A 13,653-nucleotide genomic window follows, 5' to 3' on the forward strand; every position below is an offset into this window, starting at 1 on the left:
TACTGAGAACTTTGTTTCTTTCTTGTAACCACTGGGCAGTGAATGTGTATGTTAAGTGAATGTAAATATCTTGAAAGAGTATAAAAGCAACATGTTGCTATAATAAATCTCTCTTGCACCCTTTTGATGGAGCCGTGGTACTTTTTGCTGTGTTGTGCTCTATAACAACAGTTCAGAGGGGACATAACCAAGACAGCTGACCCAAACTGACCAAAGGGATATTCCATGCTGTATGATATTGAGCTCAGGAACAAAAGCTTTGTGAATTATTTCCTTTTTGTTTTGCTTGCATGAACACCTTTTGCTTTTCCTATTATACTGTAATTATCTTGATCTCTGAGTCATCTTGCCTTCCTTCTGATTTCTCCCCATCTCATGTGTGAGGGAAATAAGCAGGTGACTGGATAGGTGTTTGGCTGTTGTCTGGAGTCAACTCACCACAGTTCTTTTTTGGCACTCAGCATGAAGTTTCAGATAACAGTTTTGATCTGACCGTGACATAACTGTTGTAGTTGTTAATTGTCAAGCTTCTGTGCTGATCATGGACTATGCTTTCTCTCCTGTTTATTAGTCTTCAGGACATCTTAGTGACTGCTTTTGGCTCTTGTTTTTTGCTGTGCTACTTATTTCTTTATTTTGCTGTGCCTAGGAACTTTTTAGCTCAGATATAAAAGCTAAGGGAGAGAGGAGGAAGGGGGCCATTTGCTATTCTAAGTTTGCTTTCTGGAGAAACCACTGTGCATGCTGAAGCCCTGCTTCCCGGGAAATATCTGAATATTGCTCACTGATGGGAAGTTGTCCTAGGTTACAATATAAAGATATATTCTATTCCCATCCTCAAGAGCTATTGAAACCAGGAGGGGCATTGTTTTTTCCTTATCTCCTGTTAATGGGCCCATCAATGCCTTGCCACATGACTCAGAAATAACTACCTCCAGGAGCTATTTCTGTTTAATGGACCCACCACATGATTTATAGAATGAGAAAAGCCCATTGTGAGATGCTCCGCCCAGGGGGGAGGAGCTAAGCATCCCCACCTGGATATAATCTGGGGTTTGGGGACACAACAAGCAGTCTTTCTGCTGGATTCCCAGAGGAATGGCCATCTTTTCTTTTCCACTGGATTTTTAGAGGGAGACTATATCCTTATATATACAGGATCACTGCTCCAACAGAACCACATCTGCTACTCCAGGAGGACTGCAGCCACCAATCCAACTGGACTACTACCAACACCCAGACCAACAGGGTGTCAGGTTGTATTCTGACTTTGTCAGTGGTTTTTATTTTGTATTATTGCATGTATTTTGGTTTTCTTTTTCCCTTTTCCTAATAAATAGTATTTCTGACTTGGAGTCTCTCACTGGTTTTACTTTCAAACCAGAACAGAAGTAGAGATTAATTTTTTCTTTTGCATGTGCAAACTTTTGCTTGGTTTTTTTTCTTTGCTTTAGTAAACTGCCTTATCTCAACCTATGAGTTGTTTTCCATCTTTTTCTCTTCCCTGTCCCACTAGGAAGGAGAGTGATAGAGCAGCTTAGTGGACACCTGGCACCCAGCCAAGCTCAAACATCTATAATTTATCTGGTGGTGGGGAAGTCCCAAAGAAGTAGTGGGGGGAAATCCCTGGGAAAGTCCACAGAACACAAAATCTCTTGGGTTTATATTCACTCAGGTTCAGGTGGGAATGCCCAGGTACCTCCCCTGGGACTGTTGCCAGATGAAAAATCATTTGCATCTGGTGAGTTAATGCAATGCTTATTCTTCAAAAGCCACTGGCCTATGGAACCATATGATTATTCTGTAGGAAGAACTGGAAAGAAGCCAGCCGAGCTGTGCTTTTACCAGTTCACCAGGCAGTCAGGTATGACTTTCGGGTCACTGACTACCAGGGACCAGCAAAGAGACCTCCAGGACAGAACACATGCATAAAGGGGAGGGAACATATGTTAATGATTTTGGGGAAATGATTATCACATGTATGCCTAGTCCAGGAAAATCAGTGAAAATGTATGTAAAACATAGTATATAATCGGGAACTTTTTGGGTACTCAGCATGCACAGTATTTTGGAGGAGATATCCCCTTGTGCATCTGGCTGAATAAAGAATGCCTGCTTCTTAATGCTACATTAGTGTTAAGGAGTTTTTATTTTTACCAATTTTTAGTAACAATTTTGGCGACCCAGATGGGACTGATAGGAAAGATGGGTGCTAATGTCTTTACAAACAACTGGATGCGTGAGGGTCTTTAGGAGAGATGGGTGTTTATGCCTTTGAAATGGGTCTTAATGTCTCTACCAACCTCAAGATGCAAGTTTGTTACAGAACCCGGACAGTTTGATTGCAGTTTGAACTCCTGAATTTTAGGGTAATAGACAAATGTGTCTGTACAAAGTCTAGTGCAAAACCCAGATAGTTTGAACTTCTGAACTTTGGGGGAATGTCAGTGTTGAGTCAGAGATGACACAGAGTTGTATTAGAAGGCAAATGGTAAAAGCCTCATTTGACCCTCTCCCTTTTTTAATACCTTAGTTGCTACAGGTGGACCTGATTGGTCATTTAATCAATACATTTCACATGATTGGTTAATTAAGAAGACACCCTCTTTATGAGGAAAACAGTTTGTTACAAAACACCACCTGTGGATTGTTTCCATTTGATTATCATTATTTCTCTCCAGCTCCCTAAAGCCTCCCAGACCAACTCGTGGGAATGTTTATCTAGCTTTCTCTCTCTCTGACCAGTCTGTTATATCTACAGGGGAAAATTATAGGTTCAAGGGGGGAATGTGAGGTAGGCGGTTTGGGAAAGTTGTACCTTCCTAGTACCTCAGCCAAGAGGGAAAGAAGAGGGCAACATGCAGCCAGGAGTTAAGGATAAAAGGAGGCTATATCCTCTGAAACCTCAAGAGAGAAACCCCACGGGCATATGCCCCAGAGGACTCTCTTCCTTTATTCGAATAAAGTTGCAGGACTCGTGTTTCCTTTATGAACCCTGGCTTTTCATAGTGTGATTTTCCCCACAGGACCCACTCCTGAATTTCAATGGATCTGAGGGATTGTGGGACCTCCAGCTGACACTGAGGGATTCTTGGGGAGAACCTGCAAATCCCAGACTGAAGGAAATTGGAGCAAGACCACTGGTAAGATAAAGGCATTCTTTATTTTAAAGGTGTTAACCTGCCCATAAGATGCCGCAAAAGCTTCACTGGGTTGGGTTTAAAGATACTTAAGGTGGGAACAGGGAAAGGTTAGATTCCCTTCTAGAAGCTCCTAAATGGTAATTGGTTTGGAATACCACATGGTTTAAATGGGGAGTGGCTCATCTAGGGAAAGGGGGGATTCTGAATAAATCCCCCCTAGGATGCATATTAAAGCATTGGGGAGAATTGTGGGACAACCCCCTCACTCAGAAACAATTGGTTGAATATTGTAATAATTGGTGGCTGAAGTATACATTGGCAATTTGTAAATAAAGGGGATACTGGAAAAGGAAGTATCCCCAGGCTGGGGAAAAGCAGATGGGAAACCTAAACCCAGCTCTTCAAACTATCAAACTTTAAGTGAAGATGAAGAATTCCCCTGAAGAGGACCAGGAGAATCATCCTCAGCTGAGCCCCTGATTACATTATTGCTGGGGAATTAAAAGGTAAACTTTTTTATTTGATACAGGAGCAACTTATTCTGTATTGAATATGTGCAGAAGAAAGTTTAGCTTGGGACCTGTAAGCGTTGTGGGTGTGACAGGGAGGAAAAACAGGACTGTTTTTACAACCATTACCATTTAAATTAAGAAAACATTTGGGGACACATCAATTTTTATATATGCCTGAATGCCCAATCCCCTTGTTGGGGAAAATTGGATGCTTAAATAATTTTCCTGGATGGGGAAATACAAATTCAAAGACTTGAATCAAAAGCCATAGAGGCAAAGATTTTTATGTTACAGGAATCAAACGAGGTAGAAGAAATCCCAGAGGAGGCAGAGAATGCTGGAACCTTGTTGGTACAGGCAACTGAGATGCCTGGATGATCAAAGATGGTCAAACTGGTGAGGATTACTCTCAAACCTGAAGCCAGACCTGTAAAGCAAATACAGTATTCTATTAAGTGGGAGGCAAGGAAAAAGTTGGAGAAGCTTATAAATACTTTTTTAATATGGGTTATGGAAAGAGTGTGAGTCAGAATGTAACACACCAATAGTACCAGTTAAAAGAAAAATGGGGAATAGAGATTAGTACAAGATTTAAGGGCCATTAATAAAATAGTACCTGATATTCCTCTAGTAGTAGCTAATTGTTACGAGGGGTCACTGTTCAGAGACAGGGATGACACAAACTCTCAGAAATCCATGCAACAACAGCAATGGTTTATTATGGAAGCTTGCTTATATAGGGGGTTTGAAACTCCTGGGTTTAAACCACTGATTGGTCTGGTTTTAACACTGCCCAGCTCTTTGACCAGTGAGATGTCTGCAGCTTAGGACGGAACATGATTGGGTGAAGTTCCTGTTTGGGTTTGAATGTATCCTATCATTGTTCACCCAGGGACCGGTTTATGGAACCGGGCTGGATTTCTTATTTATAGCCGAATTAATTGCCCAGCCACAGACCAGCTGTAACAATTCCCCTTTTCCTTTTTATTAAAAAATGCAAAATGTTCTCTGTTACCTTAACTGCAAGGGCTCTTTGCAGGTAGGATGACACAAATAGCATGAGTCTAATTTGCATGAGGCCTTCTATTTAATTTGACAAACCTAGCTTCCCTAGCTAGTGATGTGTTCCATGTACCACTGGAGTTGCAGCACTCACTTCCAAGAGCTGTTAGGCAAGATCACAATCCTTCAGGCTAACATGCCACAGGTTAACTACTTATAGTTTCAAGTTACAACTTAACTCTAAAAACAAGAAACCATTTAACCCTTAGAACTGTTAGAAAAAACCCAACTACCAGTGTCACGATCCGCTAGTACAAGCGGGAGTCACAATGGTTCGTTTTACCGATCTCAGAGTGCAAAAAGCAACACAGAGGGGATTTCAGTATTAATCAAAACAAATGCACCTTTTATTGAGTGCCCACAGCAAATGCGATAGAAGGATTTAGAAAGGAGATAAAGGATAGTGAGAGAAAGAGGGGAGAGGGTATAGCTACCAACAGAGAGACAAAATCCTCATGGTCCGGCCAATAGATCCATCTTGTCACGTTGGGGAGAATCTCAAAGTCTTGGTTAACTCAGGGGTCTATTATAGTCCTCCACCGAGGGGGGAACAGGTAAATAACAATGGAGAATAAGTCTGTAGAGAACAAGTACAGACAGTCCAGCTTGGGACCCATTGTTTCAGGACTGGTTTCTATGGGAAACCAGTCTTGGTCTAGCAAACACATCTGCAGGCAACACTTGGCAGACATCTCGCTTCAGTCTGGCCAGCGCCCGTGTGTTAGAATTGTAAGAGTCTCAGTCCTTGGTAGGGGGCTTCAATTCTCCATCCTTGACAGTGGTTGTGAGGCAGATGAGGAATCTTCCGTGGGGGGATCAACAGAGTTACCTCAGAAAGTTCATTTGGCCAAGAGGTGGGGAAATTCATGGGCTATTGTGATGAGTAGTGATCATGAAGCAGATCTAAGCATACAGAGCAAGCCACTAATTGCCAGTCCCTGCCCAAAGCAGTGTACTGTGGTGGCACAGCAAGCACACCTGCAAACAATCACTTGGCGAGCATCCACCCTCAACCAGGCCAGAAGTCCAGTCAGAGTCTTCAGGGTCTTAGTCTCTGTCCTTGCAATGATCGTGAAGGAAATGAGGGAAACTTCAGACTGTCTCTTACAACCAGACAATTTGTAAACAGAAAAAACAGTTTGTAAACAAATAAAGTCCTTATATGAACTTCAAGAGTCCCAGATTTCCATGAGGTAGGTAAACAAGTTGTTTCAATCACTGTTCCACACACGGCTCCACCACATCTGTTGAGGAGCTATCAGAGGGATGCTGCTTGTGGTTCCAGGCAGGACAGACACATCTGGCAGGTACCCAATGCCTTCCGGTGTCCGTTGAAACACACGCATATCCCCATCCACCAGTAATGAGATTCCACGGGCCTCTCCACTCCCCACCTATTGGTGATAAGGTCTCGCATCATTACCTTGGGTCTGGGCAACTGATCATTGACAAATGATTGTAGTGATAGAAAGTGATTTAAAATGACTGGGTTCTGGGACTTTTCTAATACTCTCAAATGATTTCATGTATAGATAGCTTTAGCTATCCTGCTCTGTGGGAATTCACCACACATCCCTCCCTTTTGTTTTTCAAGTTTGCATTTTAAAGTGCCATGTGCTCTTTCCACAATGGCTTGTCCTGTTGCTAATTTGGGAATACCAGTGTGGTATGACACACCCCAGAGCTGTAGGAAATGTCTTGTTTTCTGTGAAATGTAAGCAGGACCATTGTCTGTTTTGATGGTACAGGGGATACCTAAAGCAGCAAAGGTGGAGCGCCAATGTGCAATGGCATCCTGACCTTTTTCTCCTGTGTGTACTGTAATCCTTATTGCTGATGAAAAAGTATCAATAGATAAATGTACATATTTTAGACATCTGAATTCAGGGATGTGAGTGACATCAGTTTGCCAGACTTGCAAAGCACGCAGTCCACGAGGGTTTACCCCCATCTGCAGTGGTGCAGTGTGGCCTTGGCAGTCAGCACAGGTGCTAACAATATTACGAGCCTTTGTGTTTGACAGCTGGAACTGCTGTTGTAATGCCTGAACACCTTGGTGGAAGAAATCATGTGATGCCCTTTGCTTGTGCCAGCATATCTGGCTGCGGTGCTGTCCAGGCAGGGCCAGCTAGCTTATCTGCTCGAGCATTGCCCTCTGTAATGAAACCTGGTAAATTTGTGTGACTTCTGATGTGTAATATGTAATAGGGGCAAGTTCTGGCTTGGATGGTATGGCACAGAGTTTTTAGTAAGTCAAATAGTTTTATATTGTCAATTTCCTTTAGCGATGCATGATCTAATGTCTGTGTGATATCAGCAACATAGGCAGAATCAGTCACATCATTTAGAGGAATGTGGGGAAAACGTTGGAATGCCATAGCTACAGCCCGTAGCTCTACTAATTGATCCACTCTGATATCCCTCCAACATTTGCCACTCACCTTCCTCGTTCCATGTTACAATGGCCTTTCCTCTTTTCCCAGAGCTGTCAGTAAACACTGTAACACCTTCTAAGGTTGTTTGGCTATTTAGAGGTTTTAGAGATAGTGCAGTTTCCCCACTTCAGCAATCTATGGTTTGGTAAATGGCAAGCGATTTCTCCAGAAAACTTTTGCAAAGCACTTTGCAAGGTGGTACAATTAGCAAAACACCATTCAAACTACTCTTGTGTCACAGGAATAATAATTTGTGAAGGATCTCTAGCATTCAATTGTAAACACCTGTGACGACATTTGATAATTAATTGTGCAATTAGCTCAAACACTGTGGGTGCCATCTTTCTTGGTTGGTGAGGTAAAAACATGCACTCTAGAATGGGCAAAGGGTCAGGCCAGTGTGTATTCCACTGTATAATAGTACCAGTAGGATAAAAATTAACAATGAGAATAAATACAGTGATACACACCTCTGGGCATATCTGGTGGACTTGTCTGTTTGTGATAGCTTGCTCTACTATTTCCAGAGCAGCTTTTGCCTCTGGGGTTAATTTTCTGGGGGAAGTTAACTCAGGATCACTTTTTAAGAGGTCAAATAAAGGTGTTAATTGTGAGTTGGTCAATCCTAGGTAAGGTCTGACCCAGTTGATGGTACCCAAAAGTTTTGTGCATCCTTTAGTGTTTGGATTTTGGTTGAGAGTTGGATTGCTTGTGGCTTTATAGTCTGACCCATAATTTTGAGTCCAAGTGATAGTATAGGGATAAAATGTTTCTAAAATCATGGAATATTCAGGGGAGTTAGTAAAGGAAGGATAGGCCTGGTAGGCCCTGGGAAAATGTTAGGCTGCAGCTGTATAATCATTTAATGACTATGATAAATGATATGATTGTTAGGTGTGATGATTGTTTGGTAATTGGATATAATTATTGTTTAATCATAACAAGAATCATGAGAAACGATGTTGGGGGGGTTTGATGGAAATTACAAAAATCCATGCTTGGATTAAATCAACGTATACATTAGAACAATATAAGTTTAATAATTATTATGTAGTTATATAACAATAGGGGTATAAAAACATCTTCATCCTGAACCCATGTCATAGTCAGATTTGGGTCTGTACCCCTGACACCCAGAGCTCTTCAATAAAAGAGCCTACATATAATCATTCTGTGATTATGTGTTCCTGAACGCTAACACAAGGTACTTCCAAGTTTGCTGCTGTACCTTTTCTGGTGCTACTTGCAGCCTAAATGTTTTTAATGCTTGCAACAGGCTTGGCCGAATCTGAGTTCCTTTTTTGTTTGGGTTGCTGTCAAAATGTTGTCCATGTAATGATAACAGTACGCCCCTGGAAATTGTTCAGTCACTGATGAGAGTGCCTGTGCAACGTACTATTGACAGATTGTCAGACTGTTTTCCATGCCTTGGGGAAGGACTCTCAATTGATAACGCTCAACTGGTGCCACGTTATTAATGGAAGGTACTGTAAAAGCAAATTTTGGGGTATTGTCTGGGTGCAATGGAATAGTGAAAAAACAATCTTTCAGGTCCACAATAAGGATGTCCCAGGAGGGAGGTATCATTGTAGGAGAAGGCATACCAGGCTGCAATGTGCCCATGCTGTCCATCACAGAGTTAATTTTTCTCAGGTCATGGAGTAACCTCCACTTACCAGATTTCTTTTTTATAACAAATACTGGGGTGTTCCAAGGGCTCATAGATGGCTCTATGTGTCCTTGAACCAGTTCTTCCTGTACCAAAGACTTAAGGACGTGTAACTTCTCTTTCTCGAGGGGCCACTGTGGTACCCACACTGAGCCATTTTAGAGCTAATGTGGGATAGTGTATGCCCTTTAATACAGTGGCCCCTGTTAAAAATCTGTCCCCACCCAGACTTCCCATGCAGACAAAACCTCCCTCCCCCACAGGTTCAGTGGTGCAGCAGTGATGTAAGGCCAGATTGTAACTGTTTGGCCCTCAGGATTTTTGATCAACACAGGATTGCTGCTCAAGCAGCTCTGTGTGGTCCCTCCGAAGCCAGCAACAGCAGATCCCGCAGGTGTAGTATGCCACAATGAAGGCCACATGTTGGTAGAGATGATAGTGGCATCTGCCCCTGCGTGAATCATCCCACTTACCTCTATCTGCAAAGGCTTTGCTTTAGGCATCATAACAATACAAACTATGTTAGGTCTTTGATCTCCTACTACCTCAGTCCAGTTCACCTGGGGCTGTCCTGTTGCTCTGAAGCCTTGATCTCCTCGCTCCCTAGAATCTGTTTTGGGGACAGAAGACTTAAAAGGGATAAGTTGAGTAATTCTGTTTTTTTCAGGGATAGTCATGGGTGGAGTAGGGGTGGAAACCATTGCATGTATTTGTCCAGTAAAATCTGCATCAACAACACCAGGGTGCACAATGATACCTTGAATTGTGGCACTGGACCTTCCAATTAACAGTGCACTCAATCCTTTCCCAATAGGCCCCTGAGCCTTGAGAGGGACCTTATGTACTACTGAGGAGTTTATGGTTCCTGGGATTGAGGTGGAAACATCCATGCCAGCTGAGTCTCTTGTTCTTGCTGTGAGTTGGTCACACAGGTTTGTACTGGGGGGTGGGAAATTACTTGTGTCATCATGCATTTCCCTTTTGTGCTCGGTTTCCTGTTTCCCTGATTCTTGAGACATTAACCATTAACATGAAATTTGGACCTGCATACCTTGGTTGCATGTCCGATCCTGCCACATCGGTTGCAACTTTCATTTGCTCCCTTCTGTCCTTGAAACATCCCCTGTGGAAAGGACTTTTAGGGACAGTTTACATTCAGGTGGCCTTGTTGTCCACATTTGTAGCAATGAGGTGTTACCTTTATAGCAGCTCCTATAGACTCTGCTAACATGGTCATGTTATGAGAATTAGATCCAACCTTAGCACAGGCATTTATAAATTCATTTAGTGATGGATTTTCATTAGGGAGCAGTTCTATAACCTTTCAGCAGTCCTCATTGGCATTGTCCTTTGCTAACTGTAAAATTAGATGACTTCTGACCTCAACATTAACAATTTGTTTTTCCATAGCATCTTATTATCTCTCTATAAACTCTACATACGGTTCTTCAACTCCTTGTCCAATTTCAGAATATGTTTGGGTTGGGTTTGCCATATTAGTTACTTTAAACAGTACCTGCAGTCCCAATTCCTTCACCTGTGCTAGTATTAATGGATGTAGCCTGGCCTGGAGTCTTCGATCTCCTGCTGGTTGTAGACCTAGAAGTTGAGGGACCCCTGCCTCATAACATGGGTTCTCTCACGGAACCTTTAGATTTTTTAACTCCTGTTTTTTAGCACTGCTTTTCCATGCAGATTTGAACACCATATATTGAACTGTTGTAAACATTAATTTTGCTAGTTGCTTTATATCAAAGGGAGTTACTTCCTCAGTGGTTAGGAATCGTAGCATGTTAGCAACGGCAGTGGAACCTAAACTGTGTTTGGCCACAAGCTGACGCAGTTTGGAGAGAACTGGCCATTGAAAAGGAGTATACTTGTCAGAAGTCGTTCTGTTGCCTCTTATTACTGGACAAACTCCCAGTGTCCCATCCTCAGGCTCCCAGCCCCCCCGACATGGGTACATCAATGAGTTCTGCCCCCTCATAGTCCCCAGTCACAATAGCTGCAAGCCTTACCTTTTGCCAGACACTCACAGAATCAGGCAGGGCTGTTGGCAACAAAGCGACAGCGGTGTTATCGCGGTTTTCTGCAGGGGGACAATGGCTCTGGCTTTCTCTGCTGGTATCCCTTGTGTCCCTTGTCAGTATATAGTCCAAGGAAAATTCCAACTCTGGCAGGGGCGGAGTGCTTGGGACAGGGAAGCCGCTTCTGGGTATTACATCTCCAGGAGCTCCTGGTGATGCATTTCCTGGACCCGCGCATGGAGGCTGGGTCAGAGGTGCAGCCACGCCCCCTGGGGGCTGGGTCACGTGGCTGAGTTGCGCAATCTAGCATGCTGCCTGCGTGGCCACCAGCAGCCACTGCAGTATGTGGAATGTGTGGGTTCCCTCCGTTTGCTGGATTTTTACCCCTTTCTGGGGCTGTGCCACTGGCCAGGGCACTGCCTGTGCACACCGAGATAACGGCACTGCGTGGGCTCTTACCACCCACCGGCATTTGGCTGTCCCTCCCGGCTCCACCATGCGTCTGGCCTGTTGCATAATTTTGCACGTGGTGCCCATTCAGCACAGCACAGCGCGTCCGCTTCTCCTGGCACCTAGTCCTCACCACGTATCTCAGTTTTTATGTGCATTATTAAGTTCAGTATAAGCTTCCAAGGTCTTAGGATTTTAACTGCGCTTTTGTCGCCTTTGCAAGCTGCATCCATTATATATTTACCAGTTTGCATCCAAGTATGTATATCTAATGCAGTCTCTTTGGTCGGTTCTAACCCCCAATTTTTAATCCATATTATCAGATCTATTAAAGTCTCTTCTTCATAATCTATATCTCATTCCCTTAGAAAATTGGTCCATACCTGCATTGCTGAGTGTTCCTCCAAGCAGATGGATCATCCCATGTTTTCAGTGGAGTTTTTCTTCTATTTTAAAGGGGTATATACAAAGGAATCCAGATTTGAACAGCTTTTTTACTGTAGGACAGCTCTGCACATTGTATGTTCTGGACAGCTCTGCCTGCCATGTCTTTTGATTATTTCCTCAGCTTTTTTGCTGTTTTTTTTCCTATGGCTCTGCCAGCTCACTGGCCTGTCTTCCCCCATTCTGCCCACAGGAAATGGCTGAGTGGGATCACTTTGCGGGTCACCACGTGTTACATGGGGTTGGTGGTCAGAGATAGGGATGACACAAACTCTCAGAAATCCACACAACAACAACAATGATTTATTACGGAAGCTTGCTTATATAGGGGGTTTGAAACTCCTGGGTTTAAACCACTGATTGGTCTGGTTTTAACACTGCCCAGCTCTTTGACCAGTGAGATGTCTGCAGCTTAGGATGGAACATGATTGGGTGAAGTTCCTGTTTGGGTTTGAATGTATCCTATCATTGTTCACCCAGGGACCGGTTTATGGAACCGGGCTGGATTTCTTATTTATAGCCAAATTAATTGCCCAGACACAGACCAGCTGTGACAGCTAATCCATATACACTCTTAACAGCACTGAAAGGGAAATACAATTGGTTCACAGTGCTCAATCTTAAGGATGCCTTTTCCTTGTCTTGGTTTAAAAGACAAATGTCTGCCAAGGAAGGTAGGAACCTTTTTGGAATGGAAAGATTACCCTCTCCCTCCAAATTATTATAACATCAAAATTATGGGGCTTCCACTTCCAGGCAAAAATATGGAAAAAGGGATAACAGTTCTTTACTAGCAAATATATATATATATAAAAAACAGGACAAACAATAAACAACTAAAAACCCCAATAAGAAGTTTCCCCACCTGTTAAACACCACTTTCCCCTTTGGTGTAGTTATGACCACAACCAGCAGTGGAGTGATGGCTGGGGTGACCTGCTTGAAGCCAGCAGAGGGCGCTAGCGGACACCAGTGAGGCAGGGTAGGTGATGATGTTGGAGAAAGGGTTCTGGTGGGGGATAGTCCTGGTCTTAGGCAGCAGTCCACCCATTGGCTCTGAGCTCCTGAGCAGCAGGGAAGCAGGGAAGAGCAAGCAGGCTTGCAGTGCCGAGACTGTGGCATATTGAAATCCTGGCGCCTAACACACAAAAGAAGCTGTGGACACCACACCACAGGAAGGTGTCTGGTGGGGGATGGTCCTGGTCTCAGGCAGCACCCCGCATGTTGGCTCTAGGCTCCCGAGGGGCAGGGAAGCAATCAGGCAGGTTTTGGTTGCAGTGCCAAAAACCACAGGGCAACAGTATCCCAGGCCAGATACACTCACTGTCACCCACGTGGCAGCCCTCCTCGATCACCGAACTGGAAGAGAGGGGCAGTCCTGGCCCCACCCCCTGCAGGATCCCAGGCTGAACTTAAACTTACACCTCCCACCATATCACCATATCCCCCAAGCGGCAGGGATCTGGAATTGGGGGGGGGGAGTGGAACAGTGACAATTCCTGACACAAATGACCATGGGATATCCCCAGCACCATGAGCCACCCCTGAAGACACTCGTCTTGACCCAGATAGAAATTGTTTGCTTTTGAGTGGAAGAATCTGAACACTGGGGCAGAAGGCACGGCTGACATGGACTGTGCTGCCCCAGGGCTTCAAAGTAGCCCCACTATATTTGGCAATCAGTTGACAAAAGAAATTGAAAAGTTGGAAAAAAAAAATCTGGACAGAACTTTACTATAATGTGTAGATGATATTCTGCCAGCAACCAAGACTGAAAGGAATTGCCTTGATGCTACTGTAAGTCTGTTAAATTTCTTGGGATAATCTGGATACAGGGTGTCAAAGAAAATGGCAAAAAATAGGCAAAAAAACAGTAATAGATATTGGGTTTGAGATCTTGCAGGGAAAATG

At 43.6% G+C, this 13,653-nt stretch overlaps 1 long non-coding RNA gene across 1 annotated transcript; it reads right to left on the minus strand.

Moving 5' to 3' along the window:
- Positions 1-3,144: 3,144 nt before the first annotated feature.
- On the minus strand, positions 3,145-8,529 carry LOC118701543 (uncharacterized). Its single transcript, XR_004982547.2, has 2 exons — positions 5,152-8,529; positions 3,145-4,082 (listed from the first exon to the last, which is right to left on the minus strand). It is a non-coding gene; the product is annotated as an uncharacterized LOC118701543 (long non-coding RNA).
- Positions 8,530-13,653: the final 5,124 nt, after the last annotated feature.

The sequence above is a fragment of the Molothrus ater genome, chromosome W, assembly GCF_012460135.2.
Source record: "Molothrus ater isolate BHLD 08-10-18 breed brown headed cowbird chromosome W, BPBGC_Mater_1.1, whole genome shotgun sequence".
Classification (NCBI taxonomy): Eukaryota; Metazoa; Chordata; class Aves; order Passeriformes; family Icteridae; genus Molothrus; species Molothrus ater.